The 6,104-nt window shown below is 39.7% G+C and overlaps 1 protein-coding gene across 7 annotated transcripts in view; it reads left to right on the forward strand.

The window, feature by feature from the left end:
• The window catches only part of LOC117175653 (diphthine--ammonia ligase), a 266,248-nt gene that overhangs the window by 103,362 nt on the left and 156,782 nt on the right, over positions 1 to 6,104 (forward strand). The window lies entirely within an intron of this gene.

Genomic DNA, 6,104 nt, shown 5'->3' on the forward strand with positions numbered 1-6,104 from the left:
ACAATACGCCAATTAGCACAAATGGTAAGTTCCGACAGTGCCTACAAGTGTGCCTACTGGCCGCTAAATGGCAATACCGGTTTCATATGTATACAACTGGTACATTATATTTAATAATATTTAATCAATTTTCTCATTTATCAGTCTTGTAATTGAATTTTTTACCAAATGATTCCCTCAAACATTTTTATTACAATTACCATCACTTTTAAAAAATATTTCCTTCAAAACTTGAAATTGTTAAGATTTTAAAGGTACAAAGATTTCTTACTTTGCAACATAAGTTGTAGTCTTACATATTTTTATTATTATTGCGCGTTCGATTCTCATTATCCGTATTCTGGTTTTATTTATCAAAATGCTTTTTTATTCCATTTTTGAACAAAATTTAATAAAATTATATCATTCAATGAATATTTATTCCTTAATTTTTAATAAAAACTCTGTTTATCGTATTTTTATTATCACTCGTTTGGACAATTGTGCATTTTATTAAAGTTCTTTATGCTTCAATATTTTCTAGTGTTTATGTTTTCAACCAAATGCTGCTCAAAATATATCTATGAAATCTATGAAATGAGTCACTGCATCCACTCGTATTTTGTATTTATTATTGAAATTTTCATATGAAACAATTTGTTTCTACTTTAATTTAAAAATATAAATACTAGAAACTATTAATGTATAAAAGATTTTGATAAAATGTAAAATTGTACAAACGAGTGATCACAAAAATACGATACAGAGTTTTTATTAAAAATAAGGAATAAATAATCATTAAATGGCATAACTATATTTAATGTTATTCAAAAATTAAATAAAAAAGCATTTTTATCAACAAAAAATACTTTAAAAAGTAGGGATACAAAGAATCGAACGCGCAACCATACGGCTATCAGTCAAGTGCTTTACCAGGTAGCTACCGACACTTAAAAAATGCGTCTTCTTCATTTTTCTCAGAAAACCTCTGGTACGTACCCTTTACTGAGGAGAGTATAAATCTAAACAAAAGAAAGTCTACCTTTGCTCCCGTTGTAAGTTATATCGAGGATGGAATGTAAACATATGTAACGAAAGCTATGACCCTCAAACCCGTAAAAGGGAGAAATTAAATACACACCAAACTCTCGCTTTCAGTCACCCCTTTCGCAGCCTAACTAAAACTGCTGGCTCGCGCAGTTTCTCATGGGAGTAGTTTCGCCGGGAGCGCGTGCTAATCTGGAAAATTGCACCCGCTCTTAGCGAAATCGCAGTAAAATTTCAGCCACAACCACGTCTCACGACCGTGAGATAGGTGGTTACAGTCTGTAAAGGAATCAATACGACGATCCATCAAAAGCCTCGTGCACCCTAAGAACACGAAGCGACCCAAGGACTACCGCCTTCTGCATTTTTCCCGCAAGTGTTTCAGCACATTCTTGACACGCAGGGATGCTTTTTAGGCCATTAGCAAGTGAAAGCTTGGCACCTCCAAGAGCGCCGATGATAAGGACGATTAGTTTAACAAAATATTCCGGGTACAATCGTTGCAACTCCCTTATACGGTCTCGATACCTCTCTTTCTTTTCATTCTCCTTGGTTATGCCGTTTTTGTCAGCTCGTGCCGAAAATTCGATAACGAACATGGTTCGATTCTCGAAGTCAAGAAGAACCATGTCAGGCCTCGAGTGAGCAACAGAAATAATTGTCGAGAATATAAAGTTCCAGTATATGCGGCACTTCCCATTCTCGACAGTTGACTCGATTTCCCTAGGAGCATTTAGAGGAGCGATATTAAGGTTAATGCCGTAAGAGTGACAGAGATGGTAATAAAATACTCTTAGTGCCGCATTATGCCTTTGAAAGTAGGTCGTTCCCGCGTGAGTTATACAAATAGATAGTATGTGAGCTAAATGCTCGGTGTGTGCATGGCACGCCCTGCAGCTATCATCAGGAATGTCTTCGCTCAAAATGTGGCGACGGTATGTTAAGGTGGAAATGACACCGTCTTGGCATGCAAAAATAAAACCCTCCGTACCAGACTTCAATCCGGGCGATTTAAGGAAAGCAAACGTTAGCTCACAAGACACTGACTGATCCTTCACATTTCTGTGGAAAATACCGTGCATCGTCTTATCGAGGAGCTGTTCACGAAAGTTTTTCCCTTGTGCTTTCTTAATCCGGGCTTTCAGGAGTGAGTACTGGAGATAGATAAGATTTGATGCATTTTGCTCACCCCTAATACTGAAGTCAAGTCCGAGTGTTTCAGCAGGCTCCTCCGCTGCTTTGTACAGAAACGCTCATTTGCCCACTTCTTCGTGATTCCTGACCATTTTAAGAAGAGGGTCTCTTCCATTTGCAACTTTATGTGCTGTTCCCGGAATAATCCTGTTGTGAAGACATTCAAGACTCAATATTTCGCGACCACCTTGACGGCGTGAGATGTATAGTCACGGAACGGAAGACTTAAGGTGCATTCGTTTGTTCATGTGCATAACCTTTCTTGTCCCGATATCAAGGGATCTGAGCTCTTTCTTCATCCATGGAACTACTCCAAATGAATAGAGTACTACCGGGACGGCAAGCATGTTCGTTGCAGATACTTTGTTCCGCTCCAACAGTTCGGAAGACCAAACCTGTCAGATGAGACGTTTGTATCTGCTTCGGAGAGTATCCTTTATAGATGTCACATCCTGAATGCGGCTCTGTGGCACGCCCAAGTATGTATAAGTCTCTCCTTCGCAAAGGTGTCGTATAGCGCTTTTATCAACGAGCTCAGGATCTTCAGGGATGCCATTAGGTTTTCCTCGCTTCAAATAAACCTTAGCGCATTTTTCTAACCCAAATTCCATTCCAATTTCCTTAGTATATCGTTCGAAAATCCCTAGAGCTAGATGTAGTTGCTCCTTGTTTTTAGAATAGATTTTTATATCGTCCATGTAAAATACATGAGTGACCTTGTACTTTCGATCTGCAGGTTTGCCGCACAAGTACCCGTCGGAAGGGCGAAGTGCTAGAGATAACAGCAATAATATAAGGCAAAAGAGGAGTGGTCTCATGGTGTCGCCCTGAAGACACCTCTCTGAAAGGTGACCTTGCTAGTTGTCACGCGATTTTTTCCAGATGAGATAGTAAATCGGTTTTTCAAAGCGGGATCAATCTCTCTATGCACCTAACTGTTTTCGGATGAACCTTTAAGATTTCCAAAAGACAGATGATAAGTCTATGGGAGGTCGAATCGAAAGCTTTCCGATAATCAATCCAGGCCATCGATAGGTCACGCTGGAAGAATGCTGCATCTTTACAGACACATTTATCGATGAGCAGGTTCTCCCGACATCCGGCTACGCCTTTCTTTGAGCCTCGTTGTTCATACATTTCTTGCCACACAGGTTCAATTGCACGAACAATTCTATCATTTAGGATAGCTGTGAATATCTTATAAAGTGTGTTCAGACAAGTTATTGGCCTGTAATTGTAATATTGGCATTCTTTATCAGGTGTTATGAGGGCAACACATAACTCCTTGAAGCTATTTATATTTTCTGAGTCTTCGTCCAGTCTATGCTGCACTTCGTAGGCTTCTCTCCAAAATATTTCACCCTCCTCTGGTTTGGATGGGTGTTCGACAGTAACCGGAGGGTCAGAGGCTTGACTTGTTAAGTGTGTGATCACGGGTCCGGAGTTCGCGCGCGAGCTTTCGAACCTTGGCGGTAAAATTCCTGCCAGATGTGATGTAGTCAATCACACACTGAATGCGGGACGCGTGCTGTCTTGCCCAGCCTATCTTTATAGCAAGTTGATGGATTTGCCTTTTGGTCTTATGATCAACCGTTGGTTTTGTTTTACGGTTCGCATCGGCAAAAGCTCTCGTTGCATTATACACACAATAATTGATGGCCCAGAGATCATATTCTCCGGAAAAATGTTCACGAAGCTCGTCATCCATTTCAGCCAGATCTTTAGGCTTGAGAGAAACCTTGGTTTTGATTTTTCTCTGGGTCGTAAAGCATCGCTCTTCCTCTATTGGATGCCTGCCCGCGGTTGGTCTTAGTGTCGCCTCTCTTTCTCTGATTCCGGGTGTTTCTCACACCACAGAGCATGCAGCTGTGCCATGTAACCCCGTTCAGGGGCCACACTCGCATCGTAGCCCTCTAGCAAGTCGTGGTTCAGTCGCTCCGTCCACCCAAAGGTCGCGAGATCCCGCCGATCCATCATATTGAATCTATTTTCATTGGCTCCCCCGTCTCTAGATTGGTCAGAATTGTTAGCTGATCCATTGTTGGGAGCCCTGCGCGGTCTGTTGTTTTGAACTGCACTAACTACAACTATGTTTGGTGTTGTCGTTGTTGTTTCCACGAGAAGCTAGGGAAAGGGGTTCCTCCATCCTTGTAGAGCCCCGCATGCAAGGATAAGGCTACGTACTCTGAGAGGTCACCCGGTATCCCAGAGTCAGCGTTCTAGACACCTCACCCAGGTGCCATTCAGCTTTCGGCACGGTTTTTATACCTCCGCTTGGGGGTTAATTCCTTCGGGACCACCCCTGGACAATTGTCCGCGAGTGCCCATTTTAATTTTGTAACCATATTCAGCAGAAACCCTTGGTACAGGGACCCTCTATCCGCATCTCGAGGACGCGTTCGGTGGCTTTGTCGTAGGCCCTTCGGTTTGATTCTAGAGGAATCAAAACCGAACCAAACATATATATTTCAATTGGAAACGAGTCAGGCGGCCCTCACTGTTTACGTTTCTGGTCCCCCCAAAATCAGTCCGAGGCCATTTGAAGGCAACCCCCGACATTTGACTGAAAGCGGAGTTTGGTGTACACACACGCATGCAGACATACATTCATGCATTCATACATACATACATTAATGCATACATTTAGATCTGCTTCTCGATAAAAATTATCAGATAATTTCTCATTTTCTTGATTTTTTCGCGCCTTTATTTTGTATATAGTATTTTTTTTGTTCAATAAACACAATATGTTAATTCGGTACCTACATGCTACACTCTCTAATCTCGGGTTAGCAGTCTAAAGTTTCCAATCTCGTTTTTTGCAGGCCCGGTGCTCCAGGTGAACATAGCAGCGTTAGATGCCAACACAAAACGAGATTGGAGAGTTTAGACTGATAACTCCTGATTGGAGAGGTTAGCATGAAGGTACCGAATTATATTAATAATTCATATATTAATCATATTTTTATATTGAAAGTTAATCTTATATATTAATTTGTACAAAACAACAAATAGTTTCATATTTTTATGTTCATTCTTAAGGGCATGTGATACTTAGAAAATTGTTGATTTGACCAGTTTTAGGTTCCCCCGGTTTTTTTTCGAATAATAAATATTTTGTCTGAAAAATTTGGGAAATTATAGCGAAAATGCTAACGGACGACCCCACACACTTTTTTGTGGGTTCATTCAAAAGACTTTTAATTTAGCAAAATGTAATTAATTTGCATAACGCATAGGAATCAGTATAGATTTTTTCAGTGTTATCGATTATTTTTCTTATCGCTAGTAACTTCACTCATGCAGATCCTTTTTTTTACCGAAGAACGAGGTTACGCAACACATATTTGATGATTTCGAATAATATCTTTAGAATGAATTAACCCATCAATCATGGGTTTTAACGTAGAGAAATACATGTTTTTATTAATAATTTATTCATAGAGACACGTAACTCAACTTTACGAATTGCAGAAAATGAGAAGCAAGCTTTATTTTTTAATTCTACAATTAATTATGAAAAAATACGTTAATTCAACCATTAGACCATAACCTTATTGTCACATTTGTATATATTAACCCTTAAACGGCCGAAACGCCACTACCGGTACACTGCTTTTCAACGGCCAATAACTAAGACTATTCGACACTAGAAAAAATTGACACATATATTTTTATTGCTTAAGATCTCCTCTTTCCGACAGTGCAAATAAAATTCCTCAAAAAATTTACTTATTAGCCCAACATGCAGTTTAAACAAAAAAAAACGTGATTTTTCGTGCCTATTTTTTTTGTGAACCATTTTCCAAAGCTTTTCGAGTCTGTAATTAACCTGGAATCTCATTAACGGGTGGAATAAATGTCTAAACTTTGAGAATCCATGG

This window comes from Belonocnema kinseyi, chromosome 6, assembly GCF_010883055.1.
Source record: "Belonocnema kinseyi isolate 2016_QV_RU_SX_M_011 chromosome 6, B_treatae_v1, whole genome shotgun sequence".
Taxonomy (NCBI): Eukaryota; Metazoa; Arthropoda; class Insecta; order Hymenoptera; family Cynipidae; genus Belonocnema; species Belonocnema kinseyi.